This window comes from Typopeltis vanoorti, chromosome 24 (assembly GCF_054136105.1).
Source record: "Typopeltis vanoorti isolate ZY-2024b chromosome 24, IOZ_Tvanoo_1.0, whole genome shotgun sequence".
Lineage (NCBI taxonomy): Eukaryota > Metazoa > Arthropoda > Arachnida > Uropygi > Thelyphonidae > Typopeltis > Typopeltis vanoorti.
Window position 1 is genome coordinate 84,495,756 of NC_143572.1, and position 27,628 is coordinate 84,523,383.

The window sequence follows — 27,628 nt, forward strand, 5'->3', positions numbered from 1 at the left end:
ATATTACAGGATTCAACTTAAATTATAAAGATATACAGGATGTGCATAATTTCGAACTAATCAAGGATTGCTATTAGTTGGAATTTTCATGAAATATTATTTCTCTGAAATAGTAGTATTGTCCTTCACAGAATCAACTTCCAAAAAGTATTGTACCAGAAGATACCTCAAACAGATAAGACTAAAGGTGGACACCAAGTGAGTATTTAGAAAGTCAACTGATTAGTAATCGTGTTCTTTACTTAGGCTCAGCACTTTTATTATCAACTGTTTAATTATTTATTCATATGAAAAAAAAAAAAAAAAAAAAAAAAAAAAAAAAAAAAAAAAAACGGGTTTTTGTATTGTGAAGGATCGAAAAAGATGAACACGCACATTTTACGTGAGAATTATATTAATCCTGTGATATTTATAATATTTTGTCTCTGGATATACAAACCAGAATGGTATTATTAAAGTTTAGAATATTCTTAAGATTAATGCCGTATACTCTAGTAAGCTGTATAATATTATATGATTTTCACTTGTAGATAATAAAATAATTGCGAATTCCAAAGCTGTATGCTCACCGTCTATTTCAGAGTATGCAAAAAATGTCACCATTTCAAGAGTTATATAATCATTGCAGAACTCCATGAATTCCAATTATTAACGTAATAGTGAATTTCAAATACTAGTGGGTTAAGAGGAATGCTCAGTGAATGAACCTATCCTATAGCAACTCTTAAAGAGAAATTTATACAGTACTAGTTTTAACCCATTTCTGACAGTTGTGATTTGATAAACCCTCAGACTTTACTCATTGTTTCGAAGACCGGCGATTTTTCCATCTCGTTTTGATATACGGAATAATGCTGAAACATTTCACCAGATGCAGGCGTTTCAAACTTTTCTAAACATGAATAACGACTACTTTATCCCTATTAATCAACATATTTCATAGCATCCAAATAATTATCTTTACTATTTTGCTAATGTTAGTTACAGGCCTCTCTGAAATTCTTTTTCCTCTCAGCCACCAACTATATATCTGTAGTGTGATCAATATTCAGAAGTGAAATTCAATTAATATAATATACAGGTTGAACCCATTTCAACCGAAAGTTCACAAATCCACATTGAAGAACAGTCATCGTAATGTTTACACGATTACGGCTTATTCAAGTCATTTTGAAAGATCTCCATGTTTTAATTACTCTTCTCATCTTCAAATTAGCATTATCAGCAAAGAAATTAATATCACTCATTAAATCTCCTTCAGTATCGTTAATGGAGTAATTAAACAGGAATGGACTGATCACTGAAATATGAATGATAGAGCTTGGCGACCAACCACCCGCTGGTCACCAACTTAATCTTTGACTGCACACCACAACCATACATTACATTTTGATTTCTCTCTGACAACCACATTCCTATCCATTTCAACAAACACCCAAGCCATTCCTTGTACCCAGACAAAATGCCCTCTATAATATACCATATTCTGATATCACCATTTTTGAATTCGGTCTTTAACTTTTCAAAATATAAATCATCTCTTTGCTAAAAGGTCTAATTTTCAACATCTGTTATGGATTTGCCTTTAAATAATGGTAATACCTTCTTTAGTTCAACTCTACCAGATCCAACACATAAATTGCACATCATAGTGAAAGGAAACATGAGGTGATAAGCCATCAGGTGCAAAATCTCAAATGGCAGAATTCCAGTTGATATTTTGCAATATTGCATGAGCCTCCAGTTCCTCTATTTCCGGCTGGTCATTTCTCTAAGCTCACAAATATGCGTGTCACATCAGGAACGGAATGAGCTGTAACCTGACAAAAAAACTTCGCAAAATATCGACTTCCGAATGGATTTCTTTGGTTTGGTTACCCTCATACCAGCAGCATTTCTTAATGATATCTTTTGATAATAGCTTTTCCTCTTATCCACAAGAAAGACTGAAATATTTGGTATTCCCTTTGCCTTACGCAGCTAATTGTACCTCATAATTTCTTTTATATTATAATAAATTTATTTTAATCCTTTATCCAAGTGTGAGCAAACAAAGTTTGTGCCTTAAAGTACCTTCAGGATTGGGGTAAGGTGGTACAACACCAAGGCAACTCCTTGCAAAGGTGAAGCAAGCTTACATCACTCCTATCTCAGTATCTCCCATAATGCAAAACACATCTTTCGGATATGTATAATGTTATGCATTAAGGGAAGGGCCACAACCCAGACTAGTTTCGACATTTATTGAAGTCTCCTCAGTGGGAACGAGGCCCAAGTGGAGATACAGGAAGAAGTATTAGTATGGTCATCTCTACCTATAATAGTTGCCAAATGGCATGCCACCCTTTTATTAAATTACTTTGGATTTAGAGAAAGATGTTGAAAGTTTATTTTTCACTTGGTTAGTAGACTATAATAAATTTAGTTTAATCTTTTATCCAAGTGTGAGCAAACAAAAGTTTGCACCTGAAAGTATCTTCAAGCATGGGCAAAGGTGGTACAACATAAGCAACTCCTTGCAAAGGTGGGGCAAGCTTACATCACTCCTATCTCAGCATCACCCATACCGCAAAACACATCTCCTTTCGGATTTGTATAATGTTATGTATTACGGGAAGGGCCACTACCCAGACTAGTTTCGACCTTTATTGAGGTTTCCTCAGTGGGTGTCAGGCCCAAGTGGAGGGCCTGGCTCCCACTCTCTCATTGTTTGCTCACACTTGGATAAAGGATTCAAATAAATTTATTATAGTCATACCAAGTGAAAAATAAACTTTCAAAATCTTTCTCTAAATCCAGAGTAATTTAATAAAAGGGTGGCACACCGTTTGGCAACTCCTATAGGTGGAGTTGAGCTTGCTACTGCCTAGTATCTCCACTTGGGCCTGGGTCCCACTGAGGTGACCTCAATAAAGGTTGAAACTAGTCTGGGTAGTGGCCCTTCCCTTAATGCATAACATTATACATATCCAAAAGGAGATGTGTTTGGCATTATGGGAGACACTGAGATAGGAGTGAGGTAAGCTTGCTCCACCTTTGCAAGGAGTTGCCTTGGTGTTGTACCACCTTATCCCCAGTCCTGAAGATACTTTCAGGCACAAACTTTGTTTGCTCACACGTGGATAAAGGATTAAACTAAATTTATTATAGAGTAACCAAGTGAAAAATAAACTTTCAACCTCTTTTATATTCCTAACCAGGTTGGTAATCATTCTTGCCTGTACTTCTTTCTTAACTATATGTATTAGCCAAAGAATTTAAAATCAAAATCCTTAAAAAATGTCTAATATTCCATGCATCTAAAATTATTTTAAACATCGTTAACAAACAAATTGAAAGAGCTATAAGCGGTGAATTGAGTTAGCAACAGAAAGGCTTCAGAAGAGGAACAGGAACAATTAATGCTATCCTGGAACCAAAAATACTAACAGAAAGATCACTCGAAAGAAATAGGAACATTTACATATGTTTCATAGACTTTCAGAAGGCTTTTCACAGGGTAAAACATAATAAAACATTCAATATATTAGATAAATTAGACATAGAAGATCATGTACTGAAGATTATAAAAATGATCTACACCAAACAGAAAATGCAACTGTTTAACAATGAGACTTCTGTAGTGAAAATAAAAAGAGGAGTTAGACAAGGTTGTATCCTTTCACCAAATCTATTTCATATCTATAGTGAGAAAAAAGATTGAAAAACAAAAAAATATGAATTAGTATCAATGGTATAAAATACAACAATCTTAGATATGCTGATGATATCATTCTAATACCAGAAAACAGAAACAAATTAAATCAGCTACTAATTGAGGAAGGTAAAGAATTTGGATTAGATATAGATGCAAAAAAAAAAGACCAAATTCATGAAAATCTCAAAAGAAAGCAGATCCAAGCCAGAAACATTCATAAACAATATGAAAATTGTACATACAACAGAATACAAATATTTATGCACCTACTTTACTGCAGATGGAAAGCAAGATAAAGAAATAAAAATAAGAACACCCATAGCTAAAGATGCATTTTGGAAAAATAAAGATCTGTTCAGAAGTTCTGTGAGTATTGAGACAAAGAAAAGAATGATTAGAACAATAGTGTGGCCAATTTTCACATATGTAAGTGAGACCTGGATATTCAAGAAGAGAGTAAGACAACAGATAATGACCTTTGAAATGTAATGCTATAGGTGAGCTCTTAAAATCTTATGGACAGAACATGTGACAAATAGAGAGAGAGAGCATACATGTGAGAACACAAAGACCTTTATTACAGGAAACAACCAGAGAAAGATAAGTTTGGCAGGACACGTACTGAGAGGTTCAGAAGGACAGAGCATTCTAAGAGTTTTAGAAGGAAAAATTATTGCAAAAGAATCAAGAGGAAAAAAACGAAGGACATGACTTGAAGATATAAAATCATGGACGGGATCATATGGCTATGCAGAAAAAAAAAGGAAAACCACCACCAGAGAGAACTGGAAGGACGTGGTGCTGCTCCTTCTCACTGAGGAAGTTACATGATGATAATAATCAATAATGATAAACTTAAAAGTAAAAACTGAAAAGAACAGTAATTAAGATCTTCCCAAATCAAAATCTGTACATGGACAGTAGTCAAGATGCCAGAATTATGGAATTGATGCTACAACCAATTAGGCAATTTTTCTTAACAGTGCTGTGGTTTATGTTGTTCCAGTCTGGTACTGATGAACATGTTTGTGTTAAACTTATCTGAGTATGATATAGGATGCATATGGATTGGAGAAGCTGAGACTTTCCCATGCCATTTTAAAACCTCCATACTCCTGAAAAATATATTATCCGAATTGTCAAATATTCACCCGTGGTATGAACCAAAAATGTGAACAGAACTTGAAACGTCTAAAAAAATTGCTAACCAATGCATACAACATTAAACCATAAACAGAAGTATATACAGAAAAATATATATCACTGAAACGTCGTTCAGAAACAAAAGGTATGACAAAAATTTTCTGAAGTCAAATCTAATCATTACTAGAAGAGCGTCACAATAAAGTAACTAACTAACAAATTTTATTGACACAGATGATGACATCCTAGCTTCTCAATTACCACTGTCACCAATCATTGCGCTCTTAGATTGGTATAATCAACTACACCCATTCTTTAGACAAAATTCACGTTTTATGCAACGGGTTAAAATCAACACTCCATCCTCGCTTCCCAGAAAATCTGCTTAGAAATGAATAGATTATTTCAAATAATAAAGAGCAATTTGATATTTCCAATGAAATTATTCCAGTTCTTGTTTAATACGAACATAATCCGCATACTGATTTATGTGGAGAATTCCAAATATGGTAGTGCTGTTATTCGATATTAGTGTATAATAAGAGAAATTTTGCATTTAAAATGAAAATGTTTGATCTTTTGTCCTCTGAGAACTCAATTTTTCATCAAAATGTAATATATTCTTTAAAGAAAGAATAATAAAAGAAAAAGGGACGAGTTCATTCAAATGATGACATTCTAGTGAGTTTCGTTTTGATTTGTCATTTGTAAGAAGAAAGCAATTGTGTTACTCTTAACAAATGCTAACCACAAATGCCCGTGCAGAGCGCAGCTATGTAATATGATGGGTTTCTCAATACTTCTTTGACAGTGAAAATATACTCACTGCAGATTTGCTAAATGCATACTCGATTAAAACTCACTATATTGTAATGTAATATGCCTTTGAAGTGTCAGCGTTGTGAAACCATGTCATTTCAGTTTGAGAAAGCATATGGCCTTGTAGAGAGTTGTTGAAAGGCTACTTTTAATTATTAAAAAAACTAGAATGAGAAACGATTACTATTGAATAAGAAATTCAGTACAATAAACGTTACTCAATTTTAAAATTCCAAAATAGATGTTATTTGCATATCATTTGATATTTTTTAAAAAATTAAGACTCCCCATAACATTAAGGGGAACAGGTCAAATAACCTCATAAAGTATTCGGAATCATTTTAAATACCATCATTTAAAGCCATTAGTAATTTCCATGGTATTTCTTTAAAATATTCACTTTGTGTTATGTTATGAAGCTCCATTCCTGTTGTGTAAATGAAATAAAAAGTTTCTCCACTTTCAGACATGTTGCGGATTTGTTCAATGCCAATACAGATGCCACTTTGTATTTCTCTTAAGTTCTGCTTGTTCAGGCTTATTCTACTTTTCCTTAAACTATTCATATTCACAGAAGAATCAACAATCACTGACCATGCAAATGAATGAAATGATTAAATGTCCTTGATTTTGGGAATTCTTGATATTTCAAGTGGATGTCTGGAAGACACTCATGGCGAAAAAAGCTACACTTCCAGCTTTACTCTCTTCATTATAAAATCGGCCAGTGCTAGTAACTCCATGAAATAAAAAGCAGATGACAGCACAAGAAAGTCTTGATCACATATCACCATGCATTGTGATAGTGACAAAGAAAATTTGTTAAAAATAATTGAACAAAAATGAAGCAATGCTGAGAAATTGTTTATGCAAACATTTCCTTTGTATGAAGTTCTTGTTCATAATAAATTTTAAACCATTTCAATTATCTCCATCATTTTTTCGAGCTGCTAGTGTTACAGTTGTTGATAACAAGAAATCTGAAGGAGGAATATTCAAATGAATGCAATACAGCTAATCATGTCCATATGGCATCCGTTTCACTCAGCATTAGCATAGTTCAATCAGCATTTATTATACAATATATACAATTATTCGAAACTTTCTAGCCCTCATCTGCTGATTGATGTAATATTCATAGAACTCAATCGCAATATTAAAAGCCTACATCTTTCAAAGCTTCAGACATTGGTGAAAGAGAGAAAATTCTTCATGAATTACTCAGAAATACCTGTCTCCAATCCATTAGCCATCTTAAATGGAAACGTACAAAATATTCAGTTCAACAATATCAGATGGTAGTGATTGGTGAATTTTTCCAGACTCGAACTTATTACTGCCTCGATTGAGGGTCATCTCCGCTCCTTTCGAGTGAGATATCCAGTGACTGGCACATTTTCTGCATAGGCCGATGATTCGTGCGCAGCTCGTCATGGAGTCTTGTTCAGCATACTCTGAAAGACTGCCCACTGTCCGACATCATAGCACCCTGGATCGTCCTTTCTCCGTCCACTGGTCAGGAATCCTCGAGGTGAAATCAGGAACAAAAAGCCTCGCAATACGGCGCATATTGCCTTATATTCTCTCTCTTCTTTTTTGCACGACCCTTAATTTTTAAGCCCTCCAGATGATCCTCAATTTCCTTACTGCCATTAGGTGCTGTCTTCTAGGGAAGCGCGCTTGCATCATCTTCTGCATATACAGTACCCTGAGGCATTACGACCGACACGTGCATTTCAGACGCATCCTTTGCACTGGTGCTCTATACTGTCTGGCGACTTACAAAGTTTTAGACAGCTAATAGGACAAAATTTAACTACTATTTCCTTTTTACAAAAAAAGTCATAAATCTGATAATTCTCCAGTTTAGTTTTTGACTACAAATATTTTTGATACAATTCATATATTATTACACAATTTCCTATACAACAAATCAGAACTTTCTGCTGGTGAGCAGGGATTATCTCTAGAATTCTCATGTTAGATTCTGAATGAATAATTTTCTTAAAATTCATCCATTTATGGATCTTACAGTTTTGCATGTTTCTTGGGGCTGAGGCTGATTGCATTAATAGTCTTTCAAATTTGAACTTGCTGCAAGGTATAATTGTGGCTTTTTTCCGACGTATTCTGTGGCATGTATCCAGAGCATGGTATGCAAGCCCAGAGTGGCTGTACTGGTGAAACTGGATGTAGTCCTTATGTTCTGAAATTCTGATATTCGCTGTCCTGCATGTTCGGCCAAAGTAGGACCGCTTCCAGCTGCAAGGGACCTGGTATACACCAGGTACGTTTGGGAAGGTTGGGTTGGTCTTTAGTGGAGCAGATAAGGATGCCAATTTTCTATATGGTCTGTAACAAGGTCAAGTCATGTTTTTTTAGGATTTTGGTAATTTTTTCTGAGGTGCCACAGATATAGGGAACGGTGATGGATTTGGAGTAATCTTTGTTGTGAAGGGAGGGGTTATGGTTTACTGGTTTCAGTATTTTTCGGATTTTTTTTTGGTGGGTTACTAGTGTGTCTAGGAAAATAGTTTTCCTCTTTTTCCAGGGTGAACTTGATTCTGGGGTGTTTGTTTTTTAAGTGTATTAAGAAGAGTAGTGTATCAGAGCCATGTGGCCAAATAGCCATTGGCTGAGAAAGTGTTAAGGATGCGATTTAGTTCAGTGGTTAGGGCATTGTCATTTGAACAGATTAGATTAGCCCTGTTGTACAGTGTCTTGATAACTGCATATTGTTGTGAGAGAGTGTGTGTGTGTGGGGGGGGGTATTGGTGAATGTATCTGCCAGTATGAGTGGGTTTTCTATAAATTGAGAAAACCAAGGTTCCATCAGGTTGGCAGGTGACCAGTGTGTCTAGGAAAGGGAGGCTATTGTTTTCCTCTTTTTCAAGGGTGAACTTGATTCTGGAGTGGTAGTTGTTTAATTGTATTAAGGAATGGAGTGTATCAGAGCCATATGGCCAAATAGCAAACACATCATCAACATAGCAAAGCCATAAGGTAGGTTTTTGTGGGGCAGAGTTTAAGGGTTTCTCTGCAAAAGCCTCCATAAAGAAATTGGCCAAGGGTGGGGAAAGTGGTGAACCCATGGCTGTCCCCTCTATCTGTTTATAGAATTTACCCTGCCAAACAAAATAGTATGAGTTCATTGTGAACTGAAATAGGTCTGAGATATCAGGAGGAAATTTAGCTTGAATTAGCTCTAAGGTTTATTTGAGTGGGAGATTTGTGAATATACACGAGACTTCAAAGATGAACATTATATCAGTATGTTGGAGTGTAAGGTTTTCTACACTGGCTTTCAAGTGAGCTGAATTTTTTGTGTGTGATGGGATGTTGCCAATATAGTGCGTGAGCACTTTGGCTAAATGTTTAGCTAATTTGTATGTGGGAGAAATCAATGACATCCATTATGGGATATAATGGCACATTTTGTTTATGTATTTTTGGGCACCTGTTTATAGGGGGTGGGAGTCTAGATTTAAATGATTTTAGTTTGTTAGTAAGTTGCACAGGCCAAGAAATGACCTTCTTAAGGAGCCTATGGAGTTTTCTAATGTGTGAGGTGGTGGGGTTGTATTCAATAGGGAGGTAAATAGCTTGATCTAATAATAAAGCCTTAAGCTTACCTGTGTAGTGACTTTGGTTGGGTATATTTTATATATTTTATCATCATTATCATCATCAAATTCCTGACATGTACCCTCAATGGGTGTACAGGATATGATAATACTACAAGAAAAATTTACATCATTACTAACTTCCTATCTACAATTTTCGTCGAAATCAGTCTGTTACTTATCAAGACTCCAACATTATCAGATCTTATATTTCTATTGTCTGAGGCATTTTGTACCATATCCATCCACCTATATCTTGGTCATCCTCTGGGTGGTTTTCCTGCCAACCTGGCAGAGAACACTTGTTTTGCTATCTTTCCTCGCCAATTCTGTTTAAGTGACCATACCACCAGAGATTAGCTCTGCTGACAATGTCAAGTTCTTTCCTAATATCCTCGTTTTTAATATGATATTGCATTTGATGCCATCTGTTCATGCCTGTAATCTTTCTCAGGGACTCATATCCGCAGTCTCTAGTCTTTGGTCAAGTGTTTTACTTCTGACCCAGCTCTCAGATCCATAAGTTAAAACTGGTTTGAACACTGTCTTGTATACAGCTAATTTAGTGTTTTGACTAATTTCTCTTTTATTCCATGTGAATTTATTCAATTGATTGCCTACCATACCAGCTTTGTTGATTCTGTTGTTTATTTCCATATTTCATTTACCATCTTCAGTACAAATCATGCCTAAGTAGATGAAATGTTTTACTTGTTCCACAGGTTTCACGTTCACAACACAGTTGACATTTTCAACAATTCTGCCTATTTTGATTGTCTTTTTAATGCTGAGCTTCATACCATATCTATTACAACAGTTGTTCAATTTAGTCAGGGAATCTTGCAACGAATTTATTTAGAAGTAGAACACCGTCTGCATAAAGCAAAGAGCTGACATTAACATCTCCAATTCTGATATCATGTTTAATAAAACTTTCCTTCATAATGTGATCCATATAGATAATCAATAACAGAGGGGATAATGTACATCCTTGTCTCAAATCAGATTTAACATCAAACCATCTTCCTGTACTTCCTTCAATTCTAAATGCTGACTTACAACTCAAATAAAGACTATTGCTTGATATAATGCCCCATTGACACCATTGTGTCAATGGGGCATTATATCAAGCATATTGAATAGCTTCTCTCTTGGCACCTGGTCATATGCCTTTTCCAGATCGACAAAACTTAAATACAGATCTTTGTAATATTTCCATGCTTCCTCAACAATTTGTTCGTAAAGTGAAGATCCGATCCTGACAGCCTCTATTTGGCCTGAATCCAGCTTGTTCTTCACCAAGCTTTTCTTCCACAATTCCTTGCATAGATCTTGCCAGGAACACTCACTAGGGAAATACCTCTGTAATTCTCACATTCAGTTTTAATGCCCTTTCTATATATGGATACTATTAGAGCTCTACACCATTCATTGGGAATTCGTCCCTCTGTCCAGGCTTCCTGAACTAGAAAGTGCAGCCACTGCAAGACTTTTATACAACCATACTTCAGCATTTCTGGTCGAATATCATCTACTCCTGTTGCCTTTCCACATTTCAAGCCTTTGATGACTTTTTCTACTCGAAGTATGGATATGTATTCCTGACTGTAAGCCAGTTGAGTGTTTTTTTTTACCACTGTGCTCTCACTGCTTGTTTCATTTAGCAATTTTTCATTTAGCTACTTTTACAGCACACTTTCCTCCATTTCTAAGCTTTTTCAACAACCTTTAGAATATTTTGCCATCATCTTGATATTTATCTTCTATATTCTTGCCAAAGTCCTCCCATGACTTTTGTTAGCTAGTTTTACACAGTGTTTCACTTTCTTACATTTTTCACTCTATTCTCTAAGAGCAAAAAGTGACTTATTAGCCAGAAACTTTTGATATGCTTTCTTCTTTTTTCTTCACTGCCTCTTTAACTTCCTGTGTTCACCATGGAGTTCTGATTTTTCTATCTTTGCAGACAACCTCACAACATGCCTCTCTGGCAGAATCAATCAGGATTTTCTTTAAGGCTTGCCACTGAATCTCCAAGGTTTGGTTCCTGTTCTCAAACTCTTTCATTTTTTATTCAATAATCTTTGTGTATTTTAGTCTACAGTTCACATCTGAGAGCTGCTCAACTTTTATTCACTTTAAAACTTTCTGACATGCTATTCTTTTCAATATGAAATTCAATTTTATCCTAGTCAAGACTAAATAATGATTGCTTCCAATTTCAAATCCTCTGTACCCTCTGGTGTCGTGCACCAGGGAGAAAACATCACTATCAACAATAACATAGTCAATGAGACTTTTTCTATTCCTTACCTCTTCTCTCCATGTGAATTTGTGCACATTTTCATGTTGGAACATGGTGTTAGTAATAACCAGTCCATGTACTGAGCAGAAATCCAACAACAGGTATTTGTCATCACTATTAGCTTTGCTCTTTTCTCCAAATTTTCCCAAAATATTTTTGTGTCTGACAATCATTTCCTACTCTGCTATTTAGATCCCAATGAAGGACCAACTTTTCCTTTTTCATTGTGTCAGTTGCTTTTTCTAAAGCATGAAAAATTTCCTCCACTTCTACCTTAGAACCTTCTGTGCAACCGTAGGCACAAATAAATCTCATTCTCCAATTCCCCATTCTGATATTTGCCCATATCACTCTACTTGAGACTGCCTGCCATTCAAGAAGATTAGCCTCGTATTTTGTGTTGAATACTATGGCTACTCCTTTTCCTTGATTGTCATTGCCTGAATATAACATTTTGTATTTATTGCTCAGAAAGATCTCACCAGTTTTTGCCTTTTTTGTTTCAGTCACCCCTATTATGTCGATCTGGTACTTATCTAATTTCTCAGCTAGCTCCATTTCTTTGCCATTCAGGCTTCTTATGTTGACAGTACCGATCTTTAACTCTGGTGATGTTGAGTTGTAGTGCGATTTCAGATTTGTTCCAGTAGCTGACTTTTCGCTGTTCGCCCTGGTTCCCTGGCGAAAACAATGGGGTTGTTTAAACTGGGTGACGCCCCAGCCAGCATGAAATTTTGTCATGTTGTACCATCATTTTTTATTTTGGTTTAACCAATAAGAATACAATCTGGTTGGCTAAATCCCAAATTGCCAGCCCTTCCTCGTTTGTTCAGTATCCAGGTAGATACCCAACTGTGTACACCGCGAGAAGGTGAGGACATTAGGTCAGAAGCCCTGGTCGGTTCTCCTCATTCCTTTATAGGCTATGTGGAGGTCTCATCTCAGTTCTATATTTTATTTACATATATATTATGGATGTACCTGCCATACAGGCAGATACATTCACTAACATTCTCCCTGCCCTCAAAACAAACTGGTTGAAAACAACTCTGCTTTTATGAACAAGACATTAAACTGCATTACATTCTTATTTCATGTCTAATTGTAATATATTGCAAAATTGTATTCAGTTGTATTTCAAATGAAATTGTAAAATGAAACAAATTGTTATTATCATTATTTCTAGTGCTCATTTCATTATCAAAAACGCCATTTCTTTACCATTGTAAAATAACATTTGTGAGTGAAAGTAACAAAAATAGATATATGAAGAAATTATGAGACATACGTATCCTATACACCAGGGTTGCTAAAACCTTTTCTACGATAAAACACTTCACAAATCCTGAAATTTTCATGGAACACCTTGGTTATTTTGTAATGTATTAATTAATAGGTAATTTAGCTGATGTTATTAACTAATAATTGAAAATTAATTATTAATTAAACATCAATTAACGCTTGATGTTTTGAATAAGTTAATTTAATCAAAATCAATAAACCATCATTAAATTAATTTATGCTGTTTTCATTGACATATCCTATTCTGATCACGAACTATATTTATAATATTATTATAAATACTTATGAGTGAATGCAGACTTTTCTTCTGTGTGCTGATAGTTTTCCTCTCCTTTTGTACATCCTGGAGATCTTTGTAGGCTTCAGGTGGATGACTCACTATCTGTTCCATCACAAACACCTTCAATAAGAGATTTCTTAATACCAAAATTAAACAAAGTGCCTTGTCTCTTATTCATATTAGAATTTAAATCTGTATTCCTATTACTTTTAAAAAAATCATGGCACTCCCGTTTCAGAACAAGCACTTACACACTGCAATACGAACTTGCAGAAAAAGTATTCAGTATTAATAGATTTGAGAACTGGATGCAGACTATATTGATCTTCAATTTCAGTGGAAAAATTTTCATTATACTTCCTTGCTGATTGGTTACTGACATTTGCAACATAGATGTTATTTCGTTCAGTTTTGAGAACACGCCAGCCATTGTTGTAATCGGCTTGCAGGCAATTTTTATGATCGGTCATAAACGGCGGTATTCTCTTTCCCGATTGTTGAAAGTTTTTGATGTGTGAAAATTAACGATAATTCATGAATATTTCCATGTTTAAAAATATGGTGCTTGGTTACTGACATTTGCTACACAGAAGTTATTTCCTTCAGTTTCGTGAACACAGGATTACCACCATTGTTATGATCTGCTTGCAGGTAATTTTTATGACCGGTCATAAACAGTGGTATTCCCTTTCCCAAATGTTAAGGTTTTCGTGTGTGAAAATTAACGATACACAGATGTTATTAGGCATTCTGGGTCTGAGCTTTTCAACATATTGACGAATATTATTCTCCTCAGAATATTTCTACCGTAAAATATTTATTCATGAAAAATGCTTAGAAAACTAAAATGACAAATTCCAGAACTTCTCGCAGAACACCTATTCATCTTCGATGGAACACAGTTTGAGAAACCCTGCTATACACAATTGATTAAAATTTCGTTTGCTTTGAAGTATTACAACTCCTCCACCCATTCTGCTCATTGTAAATGAATTATAAATCTCTACTTTGTTCTAATTTCATACCTATAACTCGGCTTCTAATGAAACAAATGCCAAACAGCTGAATCAACACTAAGGAAGGTTGCTGCAACAAAAGATACAACAGGTCGCACCACTAGTTTCTTCTCTTTTCGAAATGTTCCGTTTCATTTTGGACAGAGGGTGTAGATAATAATACAGAAATCTTAATCATACAAATGCGAAATGAACATTCTCTGAAAATTATATAACACATTTGATATGATTAAAGATTTCCGTATTGTTATCAACAGCCTCTGTCCAAAAAGAAACCAAACTTTTCGAAAATAGAAGAAACTAGTGGTGCAATCTGTTGCATCTTTTTGTTGTCGAAAGTAGCAACCTTCATTAGTGTCGATTCAATTGTTTCATTAGAAGCCGAGTTATAGTGCAAATAGCAACTGTTTTTTTTTTTGACGAACAGAAAATGAGTTTCAAAGAGATCTAGGAATGACTTTTGTGTTAAACTTGGTAAGAGTTTTACCGAAACTCAAATGCTTCAAAAAGCATACGGTGATGAATACTTATCCCAAGTTTACGAGTGGTTCAAGCGATTGCAAAGTGGTCGTGAGATGCTTGAAGCCATCAAAATCCAAAAATTGCGTGATTTCATCAAAGAAATGGTCTGCGAGATTGATTGAAAATGAATTTGGGATTCAAAAATCAATTGTGCACGTTTGGACCTTCATGAATTAAATTCACGATTTCTTCCACACGAGTTGACCGATGACCAAAAAAGTATCGAATTGAACAATGCAATGATCTCATTAAAACCGCTTGTAAGGACTAACTTCCTTGAAATGATTGTTACTAGTTACAAAATATGGTGTTTTGAGTATGAGCTCAAAACAACGCTCCAGAGTGCTGAGCGGAGACCACTAGAAGAGGGGCATCCAAAAAAAAGACAATGCTGATTTGTTTCTATGATTCAAAGTGCATTATCCACCAAGAATTCATTCTGCTGCCCAATCGATCAATGGTGAGTTTTATCTCGAATTTTTGAAGTGATTGATAGCGAGCATTTGTCGTGTATGGCATGAATATTGTGACGTCCGACCATTTCTCAAAACACACTGTCACTCTTGGCACTATAACTCTACTTCTAATGAAACAAATGTCACAAAGAGTTAACACAACCCTAATGAGGGTTGGCACTTTCGACAACAAAAATAAACAAGGGGTGGGTGCACTAGTTTATTCTATTTTCGAAAAATTCGGTTTCATTTTGGACAGAGGGTTTATAAAGCAAAGTCATCAAGTGCATCCTTCAGGCAATCTACAAAATTTGATTTTGAATAAAAATGAAAATAATAATCTGGAAAGTGGACAACCAATTTTTGGTTGTCCACTTTCCAGATTATTAAAAAAGTCCAGTTACCCAGCATGGAACAAGGTATTGCGTTTGTTGTTATTGGCAAATGAGATGCAGCGACAATCATGAATTCTCTTCAGCTAGAAGGTTTATGTAAGTTTAAATAAACATGACATTCACACTACACTACTAATAACTGCTCTTACAACAGAGCATGCATCGTATCCACATTTTGTGGATGTATATAAATAGAAGTTCTGGCCTGTTGGGAGGTTAACATGTATTTTTCCATATACACACTGTTTCATTAAATATAAATAAAATAAAAAAATACAAGTAGTTCTCACATTACGAATTCCAGCTTATCAAATTTTTATCTTTATGTGTTTTTTGGATTGGAATATTTATTTTAAATTGTGTGAGGTGAAGGCAAATTCAGTATATAATGATGTAGCTCTCTAAATCCTACCCACACCTCACTGTGGTGGAGAGGTGAATGGGAGATTGGACAAGAGGAAGAACTTATTCAAGAAATAACCATAAGAAACACTGAAATATGCAGCATAACAGAAACAAACAAACAAAAAAGGAAATGGAATAATGAACTTATAATGCTATATTTATGTACAGCAGAGTTAAAAAAAAAAAAGTTGAAGCTGGAGTAGGAACAGTAATACATAATTAAAGAGTTAATATTAATAGTCAAGATAAAAACAGATAGAGATAAATATAATTACAATATTTGCTCCAGAAGGATGAAAATAATAAAAAAAAAAACACTCTTTTTATAAGGAACTACAACAAATAGTACAAGAAATAAAACCAAATGAATAATTAATTATAATGGGACACTTAAAGATAAGAATAGGAAAAATACCAATACATGGAATTATCTAAAGATTTAATGAAGAATCAATAATCCAGGAACACTGATACAATTCTGTGCAAATAAAATTTAAAAAATAAACAATACATTTCATCAGCATAAAATAACATTTTAAAATACAAGATGACAGAAATCAATAATAGATTATATTATATGCAATAAAGTAATACACCCATCAGAAATAGAATACGTCAGAATGTTAACATCACAAGAAACTGGAAGTGAACATAACGTGTTAATATGCAAACTAAGACTTCACAACAAATGGGTGAAAATAAAATTTCAAGAAAATCAGCACAAACAGTATGCTACAATAGACTAAAAAGCAGTGAACAACATGTAGAAGATAATTGGAAGATTTTTAATACAAATTTAACTTAAATAGCAACCGAAGCATTAGGGGTAAAAAATAAAATAAAAATAAGAAAATTAAAGAATATGGCCTCCATGATTTAACTAAGAAAAAAAATATTAACAAAAGAAAAATATCTATAAATGAAAAGAACAGATAATTGGAACGAATAAAAGGAAATAAGTAAAAAAGTTAATCAGAAGACAATAGAAAGTAAAAAAGTCAATTTTGGGAATCACGTATAAAAGAATTTGAATATGATTTTTATGGTATACATAAACAAATGTGGAGATTTATTAATACACAAAAGAAAGAAGAAGAATATTTATCCCAATATTAAAAGTAGAACTAGAAGAATTAGAAAATTATTTTAAAACCTTTATAAATAAATAGCTGAAATAAAAGTAAACTAGGTATACAAACTAACCAAGAAGAAATGAATACAACAGAAAAATTGAAAAAACATTAAATTGAAAATGTAATTAAAAATCTGAAGAGTAGGAAATCACCAGGTCTAGTTAATATCAATAATGAATTATTAAAAATGGTAAAGAAATTATAACTTGGAGTTTAGATATACTATACAATCAAATAATAAAAACAAAACAGATTCCTGAAGAATGAAAAAAAAAAAAAAAGTATAATACCCATATTTAAGAAAGGATGTATTAAAAAAAAAATAATAATAAAATAAAATAAAAAATATATCTTCTCTTCTGCTCATGGTCGGTTGAGTTTCTCAGAGACGAATCTTTGCCATTTCTTTGCCTGCTGTCTTTTTATGAAGATCTATTGTGGAGTTCAAGTGGGTGCTTTCTTTAACGTTGTCAATCCATTTCTTTTTGGTCTTCCTTCTACCATTTAATAATATGTTTGATAGTCTCTCTGGGTTCATTCTTGAAAAATGTCCAAACCAGCTGGTTCTTTTGAGTGCAGTAGTTATAGTTTTTAAAGTTAAGTTTTTTTCTGCCTTCTAATTTTTTTTTTCCTGTCCAGTTTGTTCTATTGATTTTTCTTAGAAATTTCATTTCAAAAGCATTGATTCCTGTGTAGAGGCTTAAGTGCTGTGAGGACATCATGCTGGAGGCTTAATGGATTTTTTACAACACTCAGAAAGGATTAAAAAATAATTTAATACTTCCTATATTTCGTCCTAGTCACTAGGACATCGACGGGGATTGCAAAAATAACTAATGTAACATGTATACAAATATCATACAATATTCAGCCCAACCACATGGGTAACACTAAAGTCCTATCTAGGTGGAGCACTCTCTAAGGGCAGTTGTAGGTGGCCTGGAATGTAAGGTGGGACCCCTGGTGATGAGTGTTTCCCAATTCTTCGGAAGCTTAATACAACTGAATTTATTAAGGTTTGGTTGATTTCTGAGAGCTGCTGCTTCTAAGAATAGTCTCTCTTTCTTGAATTTGCTGTAATGGAGCATGGTGGTTTTCTTCCAAGATACCCTGTGGGTGGTGTCCAAAACATGGTCAGCCAAGCCTGAATGGGCATAATTGTGTTTGCAGATGTAAGACTTGTGTTCCTCTAGGCGGAGTGATGCTGATCTGCCTGTCAGTCCAAAGTACGCCAGCTTACAGGAACAAGGTACTTTGTAAACTCCAGGCAGAGAGAGAGGAGGAAGCTGATCTTTCTTAGAATGGATAAGGGTAGCAAGTTTGCGGTGGGGCTTATGCTGTGTGTAGGTTGAACTTTTTTAGAATCTTGGCTATTTTTTCGGATGTGCCATGGATGTAGGATATGGTGATCGCATTTTTAAAATCTTGTTGACAAGAAGGACGGGGAATGGGGGGGGGGGGGGGGGAACTGATTATTTTTTTGATACTGTGATTGCTGTAGCCATTGGAGAGGGAAGTGTTGTGTATGTGGTTAAGCTCAGTAGTGAGGGCGGTTCCACTGGAACAAAGATTGTGGGTTCTCTTGGTAAGAGTTTTAATAATGCCATATTTTTGAGAGGGGTGGTGGTGGCAGGAGAGTTTGTGAATGTAACTGCCTGTGTGTGTGTGGGTTTTCTGTATACAGTGAAGGCAAGCATATCATTAGGCATACGTGTGACTAAGGTGTCTAGGAAGAGTAAACAATTGTTCTTTTTTTTTTTGACGGTAAGTCAAAACTACGACTATCTTGGCAACTAAATAGGCTGGCCTTTTAAAAAGATGTCGGGATACAAGAGTGATAACGAACTGCATTAAACTAAAGACCAATTTCCATTCCAAAAAAGCACTCCGCATATATAACCATGCCAGCCCAGCATTACTACACGAACAAATCGCCTCTGCACGTGCCACCCTCTCAGTGACGAATGCTGCCATTGGCTTCTTACGTTCAGAGCTCTCCACCTTTCTTAACCCTGAACTTTGGTCGATTCGCTCTGGCATTTCGGAAACTTCTGCACAGAAAGAATTTCAAAAAATAAACATCAAGAAATATAACAACCTGGTTAAAGACAAACCACAACCACAAATTCAACAGCTCCAGACAGTAGTAAACCTCTCATCAAAAAGGAACACAAGTCTTACATCTGTAAACACAACTATGGTCATTCAGGCTTGGCTGACCATGTCTTGGACACCACCCACAGGGTATCATGGAAGAAAACCACTATGCTCCAACACAGCAAATTCAAGAAAGAGAGACTATTCTTAGTAGCAGCAGCTCTTAGAAATCAACCAAACCTTAATAAATACAGTTGCATTAAGCTTCCGAAGATTTGGGAAACACTCATCACCAGAGGTCCCACCTTACATTCCAGGCCACCTACAACCGCCCTTAGAGGGCGCTCCACCTAGATAGGACTTTAGTGTCACCCACGTGGTTGGGCTGAGTATTGTATGATATTTGTGTACATGTTACATTAGTTATTTTTGTAATCCCCGTCGATGTCCTAGTGACTAGGATGAAATATAGGAAGTATTAAATTCCTTTTTAATCCTTTCTGAGTGTTGTAAAAAATCTAAGCTCCAACATGATGATCAAATGTATTGAGTTTATCCATTTCTTTTTTTCTTAAGAGATCCAGCATTCTGAGCCATACAGTACTGTGGGAATTATCATTGTTTTATACATCTTTAATTTCAGTTCTTTGTTTAATCATTTATTGTTCCTATTTTTTTAGTGTGCCCATTGTTATCCATAAATTACTACACATAATTGTGGACAGACAAATATTTGAAAAAGACAACTGGCAAACAATTAACGAAAACGAAATAACTAAAGAATTAGAAATCAGCCTGAAAGAAACAAGAAACAGAAAATTACCTGGAGAACATAAGCTAGGTTCAGAACTATATAAACATGCAGGAACAAGATTCAAAGAAAGACTATTATTATTTTTAAATAAAATTTATTCAACTAGTATCCCCCCCAATATAATGGTAAAAAGCAATTGTGATTCCTCTCTTTAAAAAAGGTAATAGAGATGACCCTAAAAACTAAACAGGTATCAGTATACTAAATTCCTGTTCCAAACTATATAGCAGAATCTTAAATAGCAAACTAATGAAATATTCTGAAAACTTTATTTTAGAAGTACATACTGGATTTAGAAAAGGAAAATCATGTATAGACCCTGCTTTTGGCCTAAAATTAATAATAGAGAAAAGAAGAGAATACAATTTAGAATCACATATTACATTTATTGACTTTGAAAAAGCATTTGGCAAAGTTAAAAAAAACAAAAAAAACATTATTTAACATATTAAAAGAAAGACAAATACCAAATAATATCCTAAAAGCTATCACAAATATATATGAAAATAATCAATGACAAATAAGATTAAATCACAAACTATCATATAAAGAGAGATTAACCAAGGCATCCCTCTCAGCAACTCTTTTTGTTATTTACTTAAATGAAATAATAATAAAATGGAATAAAATTTACATCAAGGAATTAAACTTTCTCCGACAGTGAACTTAAACACTCTGCATTCTGCCGAATAATAATTACAAATTCTGAAGATAACTTACAGAAAGCTATTTTAGATCTAAATGAGTTAGCCAAAGATTATGGTATGATAATATCAACAGAAAAATCAAAATCTATGGCCTTTAAAGGACAAAACCCAGCAACAACTAAAATAGTAATAGATAACAAGATTAGTACAGGTGAATTCATTTAACTACCTAGGATATACGATCACATATGAAAATGAAAAAGATATAAACGTAAAAATTGCAAAATATTTAAAAAGAACAGGTGTAATTAACTCTATATTTCAACCAATCCTAGTTCAAAAACAAACCACACTAAAATTGTACAATACTTAAGTTAGCCCTGCCAGTCTGTATGGAAGTGAAATGTGGACAATAAAACAAATAGCAGAAATGAAGTTTATGAGAAAAACTACAAACTATACCCTATTTGATCAAAAAAAAAAATGAAGAAATAATGAAAGAATTAAACCAAGAACCAGTAATAGAAAAAATTAAAAAATATAAACATAAATGGATGGAACACATTCAAAGAATGAAAACAGAAAGATTACCAAAACAAGCCTTAAAGTACAAGCCATTAAGTTCATGAATGAATAACGATTGAATTATAATATGTATGTTGATGAATTTTAGAACATTAATTAACGCTCACTTGTATGCCGATGCGCAAAAATGAGAGTGGGATCGAATACTTGTAAGTATCAGTAAATAACAACGACGCACGTTTTGCAATCTCCCTCCCACTGAGGCGGCCGGCAGGAACCACCAACATCCGTTTATTGGTAAATATGTCATTTTGGCCTCAGTAACTGTTTTCATGACCTTACTCCATCTTACTGGTCCTATTCATAGACCTGTAAGATGGAGGTACTGATCCCACGATTAATTCTTAATTGTGTTGTCATTACCTCCATGTCTTTTGTCACGGAGGTAATCCAAGTTAACCAAATTAAATATTACCAATACAATGTTGCCTAATATTTTTCTGTCGACTCCCAACAATGTTATATCGACCCCTTTGGCGACCACTGGTCTAGATCTTCAGTGATCATTGATCCTAGATAATTGAACTGCTTTACTTGTTCTGTATTATTTTTTCCTATTTTCATTTGAATTTCTTTCTTTTTTCTTCCTATCACCATTACTTCTGTTTTAGTAAAATTGATTTTCATATCTTATTTGTTACTTGTTTGAATGTAGCTAGGTCAGGATATTTTCTAATTTTTCTTCGCTGTCTGTAGTGAAAACAATGTCATCAGCATACTTTAAATGTATTGTATTTCTTCCATTTACTATTATACCTTCACATATCTGGAGTCCATCTACTAATTCTTTTAGGTACAGGTTGAATAAATATGGTGACAATGGACAGCGATGCATAACTCCATTTTAAATTGCTATTTGATCTCTTTCTATGTTTTTGTATATTACTATTGTTTGTGTTTCTGAATAGTAATTCTTGATACAATTTAATAGATATTTGTCAAACCCTCTGTTTTTAGAAATTTAATAAGTTTGCTTCTGTTTATTGAGTCAAAAGTTTGTTTGAAGTTCATAAAACAGCAGTAGTTTTTATTTTTGTCTCACATGAGATCTGGTAATCTGTTTAATGTGAAAAGTGCATCAATTGTGCTTCTGCTATTTCTAAATCCCATTTACTCTTCTTACATCTGTTCTTCATGGGAATGTTTAACTCTGTTTTGAAGAATCCTGATGAATATTTTATAGCAGTGGCTTAAAAGGGTGATAAGTCTATAGTTAGTGGAGGATCTGACATCTCCTTTTTTTGTGAATGGGTATGATCTTGCCTGTTCTCCATTCTGTTAGTAAATTTCCTTTATTAGTATTTTGTTGAACAGTTTCCTTAGGTAATTTATTATGCTTTCTCCCCATTCTTCTATAAGTTCTTTTTGTGGCTAGTGCTTTATCATTTTTCATTTGTTTGATTACTTTATGTATTTCTTCATTTAGGATGTCCTTTGTGTCAGAAGTTTCTTCACGGTTCAAGGCACCTTGTTCTATGTTTTCTACAGCTGCAAATGTTTCTTTAAAATGATTAGTCAATATTTCTTTTATTGCTTCAATGATGCTTGTAGTGGTTCCATTTTGTTGCAATATTGAAACTGGGTTGGGTGAGTATGTTCTGCTTAGCTCTTTAACTATCTCAAATGTCTTGAGTCATGTTTCGCACAAATCCTGCTTTTTCCTCTAAGTATGTGATGATTTTTGCAAATCTACAGTTTTTGTTGATTTCTTTTTCAATTTTTGTATAATATTCTATTTTCTTCATTATCTTCTTTTAAGAGGTTAGTTTGGATAGCTTGGTATAGATGCTTGGATAGCCTTCAGCAAAATAAAATCAACAATTACCAAACAAAACATAGATATAGACATAAGAGCCCATCTTTTCAATAGTCACATCTTACCAGCATTAACTTATGGCAGTGAAACATGGAACACAACTTTAAAAGAAGAACAAAGCTTAATAACAACTAAAGGTGCAATAGAAAGAAAAATATGCATTATTAACAAAATAGACACACAGAAATCAGGAAGAAGTCTGGACTCACAGATGTAATAAAAACAATCTACAACAGCAAAAGAAGATGGGCAGGACATCTCACCAGAATGGGAGACAACAGATGGAGAGTCAGAGATACAAACTGGTATCTCAGAAATACCAAAAGGAAACCTGGAAGACCAACTTTAAGGTGGGAAGACCCAATGATTAAGAAAGTTGGAAGAAAATGGAGAAGAAAAGCGAAAGACAGGAATAGCTGGGCTCTTTACGACCTGCAGTCATGGAGAAATCCTGATTGAAACCACAGGTCCATCAAGGTAATCAAGGTACAAAGAGGTTAGTTTTGGATATTCTTACTCTCTCGCATAAGTCCAAAATCTTTGGTGTAAGCCAATCTTTATTCACTCTTGCCTGGTAGCACATATGTTTGTTGCTATTTCTTTACCTGTTTTCCAATACTCCAGGACTGTATCTAAAGCAAGATTATTTAATTTGTCTTTCAATGATCTGTGACAGTTAGATCTGATCAAGCTATCATTTAGTTTTGAGAAGTCTATCATCTTTTGTTGTTGGTGGTTTATTCTCTATCTTTTGCAACTGACTTTTAGTTTGGCTGATAGTAGTTTATGGCCTATATCCATGTCAATCTTTTTTCAATGTTTTGATATTTTAGGACGAATGTTTCCATTTCTTATTACTGATTATATAGTCCATACAGTTTTTGACATCATGGTTTGGTAAAGTCCAAGTGTATTTGTGTTGTCACCTGTGTTTGAATGTGTTATTTGTGATTAACAGTTGATTTATTTTGCAAAAATTAATCAAGTCCTCTTCTCTTTCATTCATCTTCATCTCTCCATGACCAAATTTTCCCATTACTTATAATTTATCTCCAGAGTACTGAACAATCTTTGAATTAAAATCTCCCATAATAATCAGGATATCTCTAGTACTTGTTTGCCTTTTTCTCTTTGCAGTTTTTCAAGAAATTCACTATATTCCAATATTCCACAACTTCATGTGATTGGACTGGGTTATAAACCTCTATTATTTTTATGAATATTCCTCTTTCTTTTCCTTTGGATCCCAGGAAAATGACTCTAGAGGAAATTTTTCTTCTCAGCTATTGAGTTTAAGAATCATTTTTTTAATGATTAGTTCTACACCTTCTCTGTGATGGTTATCTTTCCTTCCCGAGTAAAATAAGGTTGCATTTTTTCCTCGGTCCAGTGGGTCTCTGCAACTCCAACTATTTCCATTGGAACAGTTCTAGTTCACTCTCAATCAGTTTTAATTTGCCAGGTGTGTAAATGTTCTGATGTTGATGGTTGAAATATTACATATGCTGTTTGCATTCCACACAGCTGTCTTCTTACCTACTCTATGTGGACTTCAGTTCGGTGTGTCAGCTCTCCCTTACATGGTAGCACTATTTCTGCTTCTATTTGCTGGCCAATTCATCTTTAAAGATTTTAGGCAATTAATGCAGCTGGCTTGCCATTTTTCTGCTGCATATCTGTTGGTCTGCGGGACCAACAGGTATGCCGAAAATTATAGATGGATAAATTTATGAAATACTTTGTTAAAATTACTAACATGAATTCTAAATAATAAAATAACAAAGGAAATTAGTCTACTAGATGACCAATAAGGTTTTTGAGAAGATATATCATGTACAGATACTATATTTATAATTTGAAAACTGATAGAGAAAACAATAGAATATAATACAAAACTATTTATTTGCTTTATAGACCTGGAAGAGCATTTCAGAGAATATTAATTCAAGATGTAATAGATATATTGCAGAGAAGAAGAGTATCAGAAAACTTAACTATTTGTTATGTTTTCTGATACTTTAATTTCTTTCTTTCTTTAATAAATATTTCTTTAATTATTTACTAAAGAAATATATGATAACAATAAAAACACAATGAAAAACAAGTAAAGAAAATACAAATTAATAATAGCATTAGACAAGGAGACACCTTAAGTCAAACATGATTCAACATAATGATGAATAGAATAACACAAAACGTTAAAAAATACATAATACAGGAGTGGAAATAAAAATAGAATAATAACAGCTATATGTTATGCAGATGATGTAATATTAATTGCAGAAAATGAAATCCAGTTAAAAATATTACTACTTGCATTTAATAAAGCAGCAAAATTATATAATATGAAGATATCAAAAACAAAATGTATGACAATATCACAAGAACCACAAAGTTGTAAATTAGAATTGGAAGCTACTATTATAGAACAAATAACATATTACAATTATTTAGGTATACAAATGAACTGGGAAGGAAGGCCACATCCAGAATTCAGAGAACAAGATGAAAAAGCTGAAAGAATATCAGGATGCTTGAAAAAGAATTTATAAAGTAGTAATCAGGCCTATTATGACATATAAGGCAGAAACAAGACCAGACACTACGAAAACAACACAAATGTTAAACACTGGTGAAATGAATATATTAAGTAGTAAACAAAACTAGACCAGATAAAATAAAAAATACAGACATAAGAAAACAATATCAAATACAAGCAATAAACAATTGGCTTTCAACCCAAAGAATAAAATGGATTGAATATGTACAGTGAAGAAAGAATAATAAAGGAAGTCTACATTTGGAAACCAAAGAATAAAAGAAAACAGAAAGTTCTAGAAAAAGTTACCATAAAAGAAGATGAAATCTTGGTCGCAACTGATATTATAGCTAATGCGTTAAGAATATAACGACGTAGTGAACGAACCTAAGTCACTCACGATCCTTGGCGACGCGAATGTGTTAATAATTTTTTTCAATTACAACTGATTTTTTATTTTGTTATATTTTTAACTATAACAATTTCATTCTTCCAAGAATGTCAAAAAGAAGCAACAGTGCAAAACCAGATAATTGCCAAAAAGAAACAAAGGAAAGCAGATTACAGTGAAAATGCGAAATAATCACCTGTCATCAAGCGGGTAGCACCGCTTCTAGTTTTCACCATTTTAAAGAATAAAACAAAATATTTGAAAGAGTAAAAAATCCGAAATCTATGCAGTCTACATGGTTGCATAATACAGAAACAGTTAGTATAATTCCTCATAAGGAATATTAACTCCTTAAATCAGCACTCGAGTAGCGAGTCATTATGCTCCTCTCTCTATGGCAGCACTGTGTCACCTAGTCCTTCAATGTGAAACTTCCATTTTGTCCCCTTATTACCGGTGCGTCACATCCGGTTGCCATCAAAGATGATGTACCCGCTCACGTAGTTATGCGTCCGCTGCGATTTCCAATAGACTCCCTTGTTAATGAATGACGGTTTGGAAGAAAAGAGGCCGATTTTATAAACGGAATGTTTCAAAATGTGCTGATGACTCGTAATTTTCTTTGGTTGCGCTGTCATAACTAAAAGTTAAGAAAGTGCATGATATGCAAATTTTGAAATTTAATACGATTCTGTAGCTGCACTGGTATCACGGCTGAGTGACATATTTGTCTGAGCCAACTGTTCAGCAGAGGAATGCATACCGCTTTAGACAAACGACTTGACTCTTATGAGCTTGGTTGATCGCTAAATTTTCATGTAGTACATTGACAGGTCAGCTTTCTGTCTTTGATAATTTTTTTGTACGGATTTTCATTCAGTTTTGCGCAGTAAAAATGATAGTTTTTAATACAATTAGAGTTCACCAACCTTATAAAGTCTTCTTATCTCGGTTACTTCCTTGCATACTTTACGGCGTATCGCCATTTCCTAAAATTAGCACTCCGCCGTGTACGTAAGTTGGAAGTAATGGCAGTTCTCCGGTTGCTAGATATTTTTTCATTAACTGCTTGGATACTATAAAAGACACAAAATTATCAGTTATATGAACTTGTAGTGATAAGGTACATGACAAACCAAAATTTACTTACTAATTAGTAATTAAGCACCTTAAGAATAAGTATGGGAGGTTACTTACTGATAATTCGACAGCTAGTATTCAAATTGAGGACTTCACCACACGAATACACAAATGACATCGACTTGTTCAATCCACTGCTATGCGCGACACCTCTCGGAGTTAAATCAATCGGTTGAAGAACAGTAATATAATATAATATTACCTATTTAAATTAAGGGGATATTAAATCCCACATTGTTTCAAAACCGAATAAGAAACTCAAAGACCGGAATCAAAGTGGTTCATGCCGAATATAGTAATAGTAAACTATAAAATATCGGCGGATACTAGCGTAAGCTAAAGCACATAGTACGTAACACAAACTAAGGCAACTCGTACCAAATGCGGTTAAAGCTCTTATCACTATTCTAAGTATTTCCCATAATGTAAAACACATCTCCTAGGAGATGTATGATGTCATACATTATGGTGGAAGGTCACTACCTAGACCGGTTTCGATATTTA

At 34.1% G+C, this 27,628-nt stretch overlaps 1 long non-coding RNA gene across 1 annotated transcript in view; it reads right to left on the minus strand.

Annotated features, from left to right (window-relative positions):
- The window catches only part of LOC150093506 (uncharacterized), a 39,660-nt gene extending 12,414 nt beyond the window's left edge, over positions 1-27,246 (minus strand). The window contains exons 1-2 of the long non-coding RNA XR_016550401.1: positions 27,182-27,246; positions 26,914-27,060 (exon numbers count right to left, since the gene is read on the minus strand). This is a non-coding gene — a long non-coding RNA (uncharacterized LOC150093506). The remainder of the gene's footprint in view (positions 1-26,913; positions 27,061-27,181) is intronic.
- Positions 27,247-27,628: the final 382 nt, after the last annotated feature.